Below are 14,111 nucleotides of genomic sequence, written 5' to 3'. Positions count from 1 at the left end.
GCATTGAAACAGTTAATATTCTTAAGGGACTTGACAACATAAATGTGGGCCGGATGTTTTCTCTGTGTGGAAGAGTTTAGGACCAGAAGGCATCATCTCAGTCTGAGGAGTCACCCACTTAGGACAGAGACTAGGAGGATTCATTTTCTCTCAGAGGCGATGAATCTGTGGAATTCTTTCCTGCAGAGTTTGGCTGGGTCGATAAGTATAATCAAAGCTCAGATAGACATTTTTAATTATTCAGGATATGAAGCATTAAGTGGACAAGTCATGCAAGTCGTGTCTCCGGATTATCAGATTATCCATGATCTCGTGGAATTGGGGAGTGGATAGAATGGGCCATGTGATTTATTTTGGCTCCTGCATCTTATTCAATGTGTCAAGCTTATCCGTGCTAATTATTTGTTTCTTTTTCTGGTTGTCATACTTGATATCAATTTACCCACTCTCTGATTCGCTGCCTGCTTCTGTCCCGAATTTAAATCGACATCCCTCTGCCTGTAGAGTTATCAGATTAATTAGCTGGTTGGTGTAAATACAGACTGATGGTGAATCCAAGCTTTAACTGGAAAGCAAGCAGTGGGAACGTAAGACAGAAAGTGATAAGCTTACAGATGGCAGTACAAATGACAGAGGGTGCTGATCTTCACGTTTCTCCAATATATTAGTTACAAGAATGTGCCCAGTGCCCATTATCTTCTTCCACAATTCCCAGTCTTGTGCACATTGTAAACCTTTGGAATGGTGCATATTTTAACACATGTTCAAACTGTGAGGAAAGGGCTTTATTTTCTTTATTTCTTAATAATACATGTAAACGCGACAGGTGTTCTGCTTCGAACAATGAATGAAATCATTCTCCAAAGTGAAAATCTAAGTTCCAGAAATGTTGTACATTTCATATTTTCTTTATCGAAGCATAACCAAATACAATTTATCACAGATGCATTACATTTGTTCCTCAACCAAGTCTCACGACGTAGAGATAGTAGGAACTGCAGATGCTGGAGAATCTGAGATAACAAGGTGTAGAGCTGGATAAACACAGCAGGCCAAGCAGCATCAGAGGAGCAGGAAGGCTGACGTTTTGGACCTCGACCCTTCTTCAGAAATGGGGGAGGGGAAGGGGGTTCTGAAATAAGTCGGGAGAGAGGGGGAGGCGGATAGCAGATGGATAGAGGAGAAGATGGTGGAGAGGAGACAGACTGGTCAAAGAGGCGGGGATGGAGCCAGTAAAGGTGAGTGTAGGTGGGGAGGTAGGGAGGAGATAGGTCAGTCCAGGGAGGACGGACAGGTCAAGGGGGTGGGATGAGGTTAGTAGGTAGGAGATGGGGATGGGGCTTGAGGTGGGAGGAAGGACAGGTTAGCGAGGCGGGGACCAGCTGGGCTGGTTTTGGGATGCGGTAGGGGGAGGGGAGATTTTGAAGCTTGTGAAGTCCACAATGATACCACTTGGCTGCAGGGTTCCCAAGCAGAATATGAGTTGCTGTTCCTGCAACCTTCGGGTAGCATCGTTGTGGCACTGCAGGAGGCCCAGTATGGACATGTTGTCTGAGGAATGGGAGGGGGAGTTGAAATGGTTCGCAACTGGGAGGTGCAGTTGTTTACTGCAAACCGAGCGTAGGTGTTCTGCAAAGCAGTCCCCAAGCCTCTGCTTGGTTTTCCAAAAGTAGAGGAGGCCACAACATGAACAGCGGATGCAGTATACCACATTAGTAGATGTGCCGGTGAACAACTGCTTGATGTGGAAAGTCTTCTTGGGGCCTAGGATGGGGGTGAGGGGGGAGGTGTAGGGGCAGGTGTAGCACTTCCTGTGGTTGCAGGGCAAAGTGCTGGGTGAGGTGGGGCTGGAGGGGAGTGTGGAGTGGACAAGGGAGTCACGGAGAGGACGAGGGGGATTCTGTTTTCGTTGTTATTTCGGGGAGGGAGTGTGAGGGATGAGTTACAGGAAATGTGGGAGACATGGTCGAGGGCGTTCTCGACCACTGAGGTGGGGGGGATGTAGTGGAGATGTATGGGAGTGGAATGCCTCATTCTGGGAGCAGATGCGGTGGAGGCGAAGGAATTGGGAATAGGGGATGGCATTTTTGCAGGAAGGTGGGTGGGAAGAGGTGTATTCTAGGTAGCTGTGGGAGTTGATAGGCTTGAAATGGATATCGGTTTCTGGGTGGTTGCTGAAGATGGAGACAGAGAGGTCCAGGAGGGAGGGATATTAGAGATGGTCCAGGTGAACTTAAGGTTGGGGTGGAAGGTGTTGATGAAGTGGATGAACTGTTCGAGCTCCTCGTGGGAGCACGAGGCGGCGCCGATACAGTCATCAATGTAACGGAGGAAGAGGTAGGGTTTAGGGCCAGTGTAGACACGGGAGAGGGATTGTTCCACGTAACCTACAAAGAGGCAGGCATAGCTTGGGCCCGTGCGGGTACCCATGGCCACCCCCTTTGTCTGTAGGAAGTGGGAGGAATTGAAAGAGAAGTTGTTGAGGGTGAGGACGAGTTCGGCTAAGCGGTGGGCGGAGTGGGGTAGGCGGCAGCAGCAGCGGTGACGGTAGGTGCGTCCTCACTGTCTATGGTGTTGGCCTCGGAAATGGAGGCGGTGGCATCAGCAGCGGTGTCGATGGCGTTCGCTGTCCGAGAAATGGTGTACCCGGTGACGGAGGATGTGACGTCATCCGTGGGTGCTCCGACAGTGGCCACATGGCCAATGGCGGCGGGCACATTTTGGGGAAGGTCTTGGGTAGGGTTGGGGATTGGGGAGGTGGAGGAAGCCCGTTTTTGGGCGGTAGGTACCAGTAAGTTTACTGTACTTACGGTTTTTAGTGTCCAATAAAGCTGAGTAGAATTGTGAGTTCAGGTTGTGGATTTCTGAAGAAGGGTCTAGGCCCGAAACGTCAGCCTTCCTGCTCCTCTGATGCTGCTTGGCCTGCTGTGTTCATCCAGCTCTACACCTTGTTATCTCAGAATTTAAATCTGATGGTGTTTACAACCTGAAACCAATCACATGATAAGAATGTGATGATGTCATCATGGGGAGAGAAGGCGAGGGAGAGAGCCGACTGTCATCTGCCAGAGTTAGCACCATTCAGCTCTCAGAGAAAGCACATCGAATTCATCAAAAGTACCACAGCATTTTAGCTCAAAGTCCTTACTGAAGAAATTTGAGAGATAAAACATTTCTCACGGCAGAATTAATGGAAAAAAGGCATTTGTGAAGAGAGCGGAGATGACAGAATATTCCAGAATCAGTCTGTGTGAATATGGAGAGATTAAATTATAGTTTATTTATTGCTTCTTATTTATTGAGTTTATATTAGTGGGACTTGTTTTTATTTAAACAGCATTATTGTAGAATTTAGACCATTTAGGGAATAGTTAGCAGTCTGTGAATTGTCGGTTTGTCAGTAATTTTGTTAATTTGTTCATTGCTGGGTTAAATAAATAAATTGCTTCTTGTTACTTGTAAAGTTGAGGTCAAGGATGTTCTTTCTATTAAATACTCTTTTAATAGTTTGTGAGGGGAAAGGCAAGCTTCTCAGCGTGTTTAGGGAGTAATTATTAGACAGAAACCTCTGCTCCTGTCATAACAGATCGGGGCTTGTGTTTTAGTTTATTTATCAGAGGGGTTTGGCCATTCCATGTCGTAATACATTATGTCAATTGTCTTTAGTGAGGAATGTCTGCTGGGTGCTGTCCTGTCAGATTCCCAGGAGCTGCAGTGATTGGGTCAGTGAATTGTCGAAATTAAAAGTTGAACATGAGCAGCTTGCAGGACTATTTCAGCTCAACTGTCCATTTCATATCCCAGCTCACGGTAATGATTCTCATTATCTGGAGAAGTCACTTGTGTTCCACCTAAAGCTGCCTTTTGTCAGATAAACTTCCATGTGGGGCCGGAGGGCAGACGTGAGGCACGTGGAGCGGGTATAATCCTGAGGCCTCTGTCATTCTCGGAGATGTGTCTGTGTATCTCCCTCTGTGGGTGGAAATCAGAATGAGTTCCTCAAGGGGGTATTAACACAGTTTTACCATCTCAAACTTCAGTCCCATTTGTGGTCATTTGAGATTACAGGGATAAGCTCATTGCCATTTGCCCCGAAATGTCAGCTCGCAAGCCTATGGGCCAAATGCTAAAAACTGGGACTAGAATAGATGGAGGTTTGATAATCTGCGCTGACAGGATGGGCTGAATGGTTGTCTTCCACGCTGTAAAAACTTGAGGATGGAAAAATTGATCTGCAGTGAAAATGGTCACAAATGAAAAAGCAGTGTCATTGCGAAAATGTACCACACCTTCTGCCCCTTTCACTGGTCGTCTCGTGGCGAGGATTTGGCCCTCTCCCCGCCCCGGCCCAGCTTCGATTTCTAGTCAGGGAATAGACACTCTGCCGTGTTATTTTATCATGGTGACAGCACTTCTAACTGATCCTTCAGGAGATGGAAGGTGAACTGTTTCGTCCCAGGCTCAGATTAAAATAAAACAAAGAACTGACACAAAAAAAGGAATTGATATGGAAGCTCAGCAGGTCTGGCAGCATCTGTGTAGAGAAACAGAGTTAACATATCAGGTCCTGTGACCGTTCGTCAGAACCAGGTTAGTTGTGCATTTCTGTATTATAATGCCGGGGGAAATTATCGGCTTTATATGTCAAATCAGCGTATTAATCAAAATTGCTCTCTCATTTGCTTACAACAGTCAACTTTACAACTTTAAAGGGATTTAATCGGCTCTGATGCTGCTTCCGTTCCCCTAGGTGGTGAAAGGCTCTGCTTAAATGGTTCCTTTTTCTTTTACTTTGTGTCAATTAGCAGCTATGTCGAATAGAGAATTGGTTCTTTCAGTGTCTACCTCAATTTGTGTCTCTGTTTGTCTCTCTGTGTATCCGCCTCACCCCCTCTCACATTCTCCGACTCTCCTTCTGTCAATATCCCTCACTTCCCATTCCTGCTCTGTATAAAGTCAGAAATTTGAAGTTAATTTGAGTGTGGAGCTGCTGGGAGACTTTTTCCTCCTGCCTGGAGTGTCTAGAACTGGGCTCACATTCCCTGGATAATGTGTCTGTCACTTAGGACGGAGATAATGAGACATTTCTTCTCTTAAAAGGTTGTGAATCTTTAGAATTCTAAATAAAATTCTGAATCCGCCAGAAGAAAAAATTCCACAATGATAGGATTATAGTGATGTCTTTTTTGTTGGTGTAAAATGAATGAATGGTGACAGCAGAGAATGAGGGTGATCAGCTCGTCCTGTCTGTGCCATTACCACAACATTCCCTCCGAAATCTGCAGTTTATCCCACCTCACCTCATTATTCCTACCAAAGTGGGAATGAAGGGATGAGAATAGAAGAAAAGGAGAAGCAGACGTACTTGTGGAACAGCAAAAAGGAACTTCATGATGAATCTAGCAGAAAAAGAGGAGACACTGAAGCAGCCTCTTCATGACAAATATGTTTTCTTTGCCGGTAAAATTCACCGCTTCACTAAGCGGGAACCATTGAACTGAAGCAGCAACGGTGATTATCATTGCTGGTTGTTCACCTTGTGTCCACCAAACTATTGCTGCTCATGTCCCTGTCAACACCACAACTGTGCCATATGTAAGCATTGTATTTACATTGGCCCAGAAGCATAATGGATAACATGCCTAACTACGAATCAAGTGATTGTCAGTTCAACTCGTACCTGACTCAAGTGTAATTCACAAATTCTTTACACTTCCACATTTATCTTCCTCATTGCCCTGAAACTGAGATGAGCTTTGAATTCCTGACCTGCAGGAACAAGAATCCTTTCAATGTCTCACATCAGTAAATGTCACCAAGAATATCAGAGGAGGGAAAGCTGAAGTCGTTCACCCAAGCTTTAGTTCAATTTCCCACACCCAACGACCCAATCTCTGCATCTCCCGGGAATGGAAAGGAAACAAATCAAAGAATGAAACCAGTCTCAGCTTTGTGAGTCTTTGGGAAGCGGAATCAGAGGAGAATGAAGGTGAACTTTCCAACTCAGCAGAGCCAGTCAAGGAAGCTTCCCCTTCTTTAAGAGGCTGGGAGATTGACACTGATGTTCTTGGGGACATTAACTGACCTGAGACACTGAAAGGATTCCCGTCAGAGACTGTTCTATGTTTGATTTTGTCAATGTCAGGAACAATAAATCCTGATTCCCTGACCGGAAATTGAACCCATGCCACAGCAGTGAGAGGGCCAAGTCACAACCACTAGACCACAGGGCCGGATGGGATTTATCCTAGGATTCTCTGGGAAGCTAGAGAGGAGATTGCAGAGCCTTTGGCTTTGATCTTCATGTCGTCATTGTCTTCAGGAATAGTGCCAGAAGACTGGAGACTAGCAAATGTGGTCCCCTTGTTCAAGAAGGGGAGTAGAGACAACCCTGCTAATTATAGACCAGTGAGCCTTACTTCAGTTGTGGGTAAAGTGTTGGAAAGGATTATAAGAGATAGGATTTATAATCATCTAGAAAGGAATAATTTGATTAGGGATAGTCAACACGGTTTTGTGAAGGGTAGGTCGTGCCTCACAAACCTTATTGAGTTCTTCGAGAAGGTGACCAAACAGGTGGATGAGGGTAAAGCGGTTGATGTGGTGTATTTGGATTTCAGTAAAGCGTTTGATAAGGTTCCCCATGGTAGGCTATTGCAGAAAATACGGAGGCATGGGATTGAGGGTGATTTAGCGGTTTGGATCAGAAATTGGCTAGCTGTAAGAAGACAGGGGGTGGTGGTTGATGGGAAATGTTCATCCTGGAGTTCAGTTACTAGTGGTGTACATCAAGGATCTGTTTTGGGGCCACTGCTGTTTGTCATTTTTATAAATGACCTGGATGAGGGCGTAGAAGGATGAGTTAGTAAATTTGCGGATGACACCAAAGTCGGTGGAGTTGTGGATAGTGCGGAAGGATGTTGCAGGTTACAGACGGACATAGATAAGCTGCAGAGCTGGGCTGAGAGGTGGCAAATGGAGTTTAATGCGGAAAAGTGTGAGGTGATTCACTTTGGAAGGAGTAACAGAAATACAGAGTACTGGGCTAATGGTAAGATTCTTGGTAGGGTGGATGAGCAGAAAGATCTCGGTGTCCATGTGCATAGATCACTGAAAGTTGCCACCCAGGTTAATAGTGTTGTTAAGAAGGCGTACAGTATGTTAGGTTTTATTGGTAGAGGGATTGAGTTTCGGAGCCATGAGGTCATGTTGCAGCTGTACAAAACTCTGGTGCGGCCGCACTTGGAGTATTGCGTACAGTTCTGGTCACCGCATTATAGGAAGGATGTGGAAGCATTGGAAAGGGTGCAGAGGAGATTTACCAGGATGTTGCCTGGTATGGAGGGAAGGTCTTATGAGGAAAGGCTGAGGGTTTTGAGGCTGTTTTCGTTAGAGAGAAGAAGGTTAAGAGGTGACTTGATAGAGACATACAAGATGATCAGAGGATTAGATAGGGTGGAGAGTGGGAGCCTTTTTCCTCGGATGGTGATGGCTAGCACGAAGGGACATAGCTTTAAATTGAGGGGTGATAGATATAGGACAGATGTCAGAGGTAGGTTCTTTACTCAGAGAGTAGTAAAGGCGTGGAATGCCTTGCCTGCAAAATAGTAGACTCGCCCACTTTAAGGGCATTTAAATGGTCATTGGATAAACATATGGATGATAATGGAATAGTTTAGGTTAGATGGGCTTCAGATTGGTTTCACAGGTCGGCGCAACATCGAGGGCCGAAGGGCCTGTACTGCGCTGTAATGTTCTATGTTCTATGTTCTATGTTCTAAAACAGGGATGTCAGTGGAAAAGCATACTTATTTTCTTACTGACACAGCTTTTGGCCTTTTTTTCACTGGAAATAAGTTTCTCCTCCAAAATAATCAAGTTACTGAGTTTGTACAGCAGGGAAGGAGGCCCATCATCCCAGTTTCCAGCACTTAGCCTGGAGCCCTGTGTGCTCTGCCGTTTCAAGCGTTCATCTCAAAAAATGTTTTGCCCTGTAACGTTTTAATCTCAAGTGACACAAAGAATGGGACTGAGGTTTGAGATGGTAAAATTGTGTTCACGCCCCCTCAGGGAACTGAACCTCATTTTCACCCACAGAGGGAAACACACAGACACATTGCCCCAAGAGTGACAGCGGCCTCAGGAGAGATCAACCCCCAGAAAGCAAGGATTTCACCCATCTGCCTTATATCATCCCAATTTAGACTTCAAAACCAGTGTCTGGTTACAGCAAACAAAGCAAGAATTCGGCCCCTCCCCGTCCGTGTTTCTCCCCCATTGTTTCCCAGTTACTCTGCATTTTGTTCTGCCTAACTCGAACATTGCTCACGTCAGCTGCTTTCCGTCCTCCCGAAAGATCTTCCTCAAGTACCTAGAAGGACAAACAGGAAATTAGTGTTTCAAACGCATTTCTGGCTGGGTGAGGAAATGACCTGGTGGTGTTAATGCTATTTAATGAGAAATAATTTCGAACGACTTTAAAGAGCTCCTTCCGATGTTGGTTGCAGCAGGTAGTGAAAATTCTCTCACTCACCAGGAAAAATGCAACTCAAGACCACTGGGAAAACCACTAAACTACAAAGTCATGCATTAGAAACTGCAATGTAATAGATTACTGGATAGCCTGTGCATCGTACAAGAAGACAATGCGACAAATCTGATACAGAGCCGAGGCGATCATGTACAGAAGAATGGGAGATTGTAATGCCAAATCAAACAGTATCCAGGGTGATATGAACAGAGATCTATCCTGGTAGTCGAGCGATGAGGATTCAGTGCCTTCACTGGCATGGCCTTTTAATGGTTAACATTTACAGTAATAGATATAAAATACTGACTAATCTTTAGAAGCAGAAGTATGTCATGGACCAGTCAGAATCGCTTCACTGCATGTTACAGGGCCACATCAGCAATGTCAGCTGCAATTGTCTGATGTGCAAATAGATTAAAACAAGAAGAGAGGGGACGTCAGGAAAAGTGAAGGGCCATGGTGGTTTGTGAGAGCTGACTGTAGGCCTAATGGAGCCAGGCCCAATGTGGGTTCTGAAGACTGGTTTTCACTGTTTACGCTGGTATATAATCACTCCAGATCAATCACCCACAATGACTCTCCTTTGTGTGTTGCCCTTTGCACATCTCACCTCAGTTCAGAGCCCAGAGGGCATCCATACATGTTAACTTGGCAAATTTCACTCAGGTCAGCTTTACAGTCTTGTATTAGGACCATAAACATTAGGAGCAGAAAGGGACCATCCAGCCCATTCAGTCTGCTCCGCCATTTACTAATCTTATGTCTGATATGATAATTCTGAATGCACTTTCTTGCCTTTCCCCATAACCCTTGATACCTTTACTGATTAAAAATCTGTCAATCTCACCATTGAATACACTTAATGACCCAGACCTGACAACGATCTGCTGTAAGGAATTCCACCAATTCATCACCATCTGAGAGAATAAATTTTCTTCATCTGTCTTAAATGTGCGACACCCATTCTGATATAAGGCACCTGGTGCAAGATTGTCCAGAAGGAAAACCATTTTTTTGTGTCCAACATATTAAATCTGAAAGAAACCTATATGCTTTAATGAGGAGCAAGTACTGTTTTTGTAGTACTGTGTCTGAGCATGCGAAGTCAATGGATTTCAGCACTTCCTCCTGTTTGGTTTCATCCCTGATGTAAAACTTTCACTGACTCTGACAGAGCTGTCCCTTTATGTCTTTTAATGTCAGGAATTCACGTTCATTTTAAGAGTTTCGACAGGAACAATAAAATCCCCATTCCTATTTTGGAATCAAACCAAGAACACAGCAGTTGCAATGCTGAATCCCAAAAAGGAAAGCGCGCACAATACTTGCAACTTTTTGTCTTGACACTACTTTTGACCTTCTGTTTCAGTTGCAAAATATTAGTCAGTGAGATTTTAACACCACGGAGAAAGACCCTTCGGCCCATTATATCTATGCCAGTCATCAAATATCTCACTTCTAAACCCAGTTTCCAGCACTTGGCCCATCACCTCGTTTGCTCTGACATTTCAAGCGCTCATCCAAATAGGTAGTCAATGTTTCAGGGCATCAGTGGAACAAAAACACTTTCTTCAACAAATGACAGGAAGCATTGCTGTTTGCTACAATATGAAATCTACATTTTCCTCTTTGAAGACGAGTATGAAAGCCAAACTCTTTCTCAGAGCCGTTTGCCAGTTTTCCTCATGATGCCAACAGTGTAGAATGAAATCCCACACCGCCTGAGGTTACCAGTAATGACTCTCTACTTTCAACCTCCCTGCTGACATGAGATGTGGTGTCCGCAGGTTAAACCACCGCCAGTTTTGTATCTCTAATAAGAAAGCAGCCCTGTGACCCAGAATGTGTATGGCCACTCAGTGTGTGGCTCAGTGTCAGACTTTGTGATATTATGTCCCTGGGATGCAAAAGGCACGGTTTATACTTTATAAAATGTATATATGTCAGTTGTCCTGGCAGGAAGTAAAAAGAAAGATTGCTTGTACACATTACGACAAATAAAAATTCAATCTTTACAATGGTGGGCACTTAACCCAGATTGCCCAGGGCTATGCACTGCATTGCTTATCACTGCGCAGGCTCAGAATGTTCCCGCGTGCCCACAATTTAGAGCCCGCGCAGTGGGAGCGAACCTGAGAAGTGGTCGCTGTTTTCCTCGGCTCCGCAAAAGGTAACAATGAGGCGGAATGGAGTAGGCGGTAGACGGGGAGGCTTTCCAAACACTTTGTGGATGCGACAGACCCTGCATAAAGAAACTATCTGTCCCCGTTTCAGAAAACGGGACAAATTGAGGCTCCGTCTCCATGACAGGCCGCGGGTAATGGCCGCCATCTTTGTAGGAGGCAAAGGGCAGCAGGGCGCATGTGCGGTCGCCGTGGGCCAGGGGAAAGGATGTTGTGAATGTCTCTCCTGGACTGACAGGAATGGAGTTTATAAACTCCTTTAACAGGGATTGAGGAGGGGAGGATTTACACACAGCAAACTCCAAAGCAAAGAAATGTTTGCTTCTTCTGAAATTTTGACCCGGACTGACTGAGATGGGTCTTGTAAATTTTTTTTACAGCATGTTAGAAAAGGATTTGCAGATCGGAAACTCAAACCAAATATGATACACCAAGATCTAAGTGAGCCACTTGGATATTATTGGCCTTTGAATGTAAGTATTGAGTAAGATAAAAGTAACATAAGGTTCCTTCCTTCTATCGCACAGTAACTATTGCCCAGTATCTTAAATCTGTGTCTTTCATAGTTTTACTACCAGTGAAGAAGATCAGCTGCTCTTTATCTGCCTTATTTAAACATCGACACTTTATCAAATCTCATCTCAATCTCCTTTGCTCTGTGCAGAACAACTTCAGTTTCTCCAATCTGACCTTACAACTAATATCCCTTGGTTGTTGAGCCATTCTGATTCATCTCCTTTCAAGTCTCTCCTCAGACCCTCGCATTCTTTGTGGAGATCGCCTGTTTGTGCAGGCCCAAATGCTCTGTGTTCAAGTGGGTGACGATATCACACACAAACAATTGCTCACTGATATCACCCTGATTCTCGGGTATTTCCTGAACTGTGAGTTTACTCTGACCCCAGTGCTTCTGATATCTTTTGAGCTGCGGACTCTGGCATTGATTTTAAAGTTGAACACAATGAAATTATTTCAATATTTTAAACCAGTAATCTACACCATTAAGCTTCTCCTGCTGTTTTCAGTTTCTGACTCTAGAGCTACTGTGACTCATTTTGTCACCCCCTCGCTCTGTGGCTGGTGTCAAAAGCTGCTTTATAACACCATACATTGTTCTGGTTCATCTCTGCTCTCCCTGATCAGCTCTCTGTCATTGTCTAACCTGGTCTGTCTTCAATGATGGATGTAAAACTGTCTTAGGTATTGTATTGTTATTTCCATTGACTCTCTAAATGAGGTTTTTTACAGCTGAACATTGCCTGGCCATTTGTTGCTGGCGATTTCCTTCCCTTCGTGGTCCCACAGTGCTCTTTTTAGGAAAGGAGTTTTTCACCAAGTGATGATGAAGGAACTGTGACATGTGTCCAAATCAATGGCAATTAATTTGTATCCATATAGTGCCCTTCACATAATGGAAACTTCCAAACTGTTCCTTGGTAGTGTTATGATGCAACTTCTGACCCTAGACACACAATGAGATATTAAGGTGGTGACAAAATGTTTTATGGTCAAGTAAGTTGTTTTCAACCAGTATTTTAGGGTGCAAAACTGATTTTGAGAGAGAGAGAGAGAGAGGTTTAATGAGGACGTTTCACAGTTTATCAGCTTGGCAGCTAAAGGTTGAGAGCACCAAATGTGGGACAGTTAAAATCGAGAATGCCTGTGTGCACCTCATACCATTGTAAGTTCCTCTATTTAGATTTTGGCTCCGTGTCTCAAAATCAACTCTGTCACTCTCCATCCTAATGAAGAGCTCTATCATGAAGAGGTCTTCACTTTTCCACATGAGGCCTTTCACAGCTAGATTGCCAATTAATCCACTCTTATTACACAATTAAAATTTTGAAATAAAGTTACTGTAGTTTCTGAAGACTGTAGGACTGTTCTCTCGCTTCAGAGAGAGAGATGACAAATGGTGCTTTAACCTCAGGGTTACCACACCTCGGGCAATGGGCAAGGTTAAGATGGTGGGACCTTCATGGTGATCTCAGCTGTATAGGAATTGAGCACATGCTGCTGGAGTCAATCTGCATCACAAACCAGCTGTTCAGCCAACTGAGCTAACCTACCCCTGACCATTACACAATACGCCATTGAGGATGGCCTGTCCTCTCTTTGGTCACTCAATATATAGATGTAGAAAACCATCTTGTACACACTCCAGGAATTTCTCCTGTCTGGTATTGTTCCTGATTTGATTTGCTCAACCTATGTGCAGATTGAAGTCACCCATAATTACCATGAGCACAAGATGTAGGAGCAGAATTAGGCTATTTGGCTCATTAAGATTGCTCCACAATTTGATTGTAACTGATATGTTTCTCAACCCCATTCTCCTGCCTTCTCCCACAACCGTTGATCCCCTTATCAATCAAGATAATTATCTATCTCTGTTATAAATACACTCAATGACTTGGCCTCTACAGCCTTCTATGACAATGAGTTCCACAGAATCACCACCCTCGGGCTGAAGAATTTCCTCCTCATTTCCATTCTAAAGGGTCATCTCTTCACTGAGAAGCTGTGCCCTCAGGTTCTAGTCTCTCCTACAAGTTGAAACATCTCCATGTCTAACTATCCAGGCCTTTCAGTATTCTGTAAGTTTCAATCACGTAGCGTCATAGAGTCTGACAGCACAGAAGCAGACCCGTCGGTCCAACCAGTCCGTGCTGACCATGTTCCAAAACTAATGTAGCCCCATCTGCCTGCACATGGCCCATGTCTCTCCGAACATTTCTTATTTATGTATTATCTAAACGTCTTTTAAACATTGTAAATTCTACCTCTATCCACCATTTCCGCTGGAAGTTTATTCCACGCGCAAACCACACTCTTGGGGGAAGTGGGGTGGGGAGGGAAATGGTTGCCCCTCATGCCTTTTCTCAATCTTTCACCTCTTACCTTAAAAAATATGACCCTGATCTTGAAATCCCCCACCCTAGGGAAAAGACACTTGCTATTCACCTTATCTGTACTCCTCAAGGACAGGACCTAAACAGTTCATGGTAGGGCCCTGGGCAGTGTTGTATCTCGGTACCTTTGTACCTAACATGGTGCCATAAGTGGCAACTTGTAAACTTTTCACTGTATTCATGTGAGTACACGCGACAATGAAACTAATCTAGTTGATTAAAAATATGCTGCCCCCTGCCCCGATCTTGAAATCCCCACCCCAGAGAAAGGATACTGCCCATCAACTTTTTGTTACCCCTCAGGATTTCAGAAGCCACTTTCAGGTCAACCTCAATGTGCTACACCGCTGTGAAAGGAGTCCCAGTCCCCCGTTATGACTCAATCCCTCCGTTCTCAGCAACGTCCTGGTAAATCTCATGTGAACTCTCTCCAGCTTAGTAATATCCTTGCTATAACAGGTAGACCAGAACTGGACACAGTACTTC

At 44.5% G+C, this 14,111-nt stretch overlaps 1 long non-coding RNA gene across 1 annotated transcript; it reads left to right on the top strand.

Moving 5' to 3' along the window:
• The first annotated feature begins 10,598 nt into the window (after positions 1-10,598).
• LOC125481834 lies at positions 10,599-14,111 on the top strand. The gene is made up of 3 exons (XR_007261469.1): positions 10,599-10,700; positions 11,094-11,186; positions 14,085-14,111. It is a non-coding gene; the product is annotated as an uncharacterized LOC125481834 (long non-coding RNA).

Source organism: Rhincodon typus, unplaced genomic scaffold (genome assembly GCF_021869965.1).
Source record: "Rhincodon typus isolate 14 unplaced genomic scaffold, sRhiTyp1.1 hic_rhity00003772, whole genome shotgun sequence".
NCBI classification, from domain to species: Eukaryota; Metazoa; Chordata; class Chondrichthyes; order Orectolobiformes; family Rhincodontidae; genus Rhincodon; species Rhincodon typus.
Note: the sequence above shows the minus strand (reverse complement) of the source record. Positions and strands in the feature narration are given on the sequence as shown.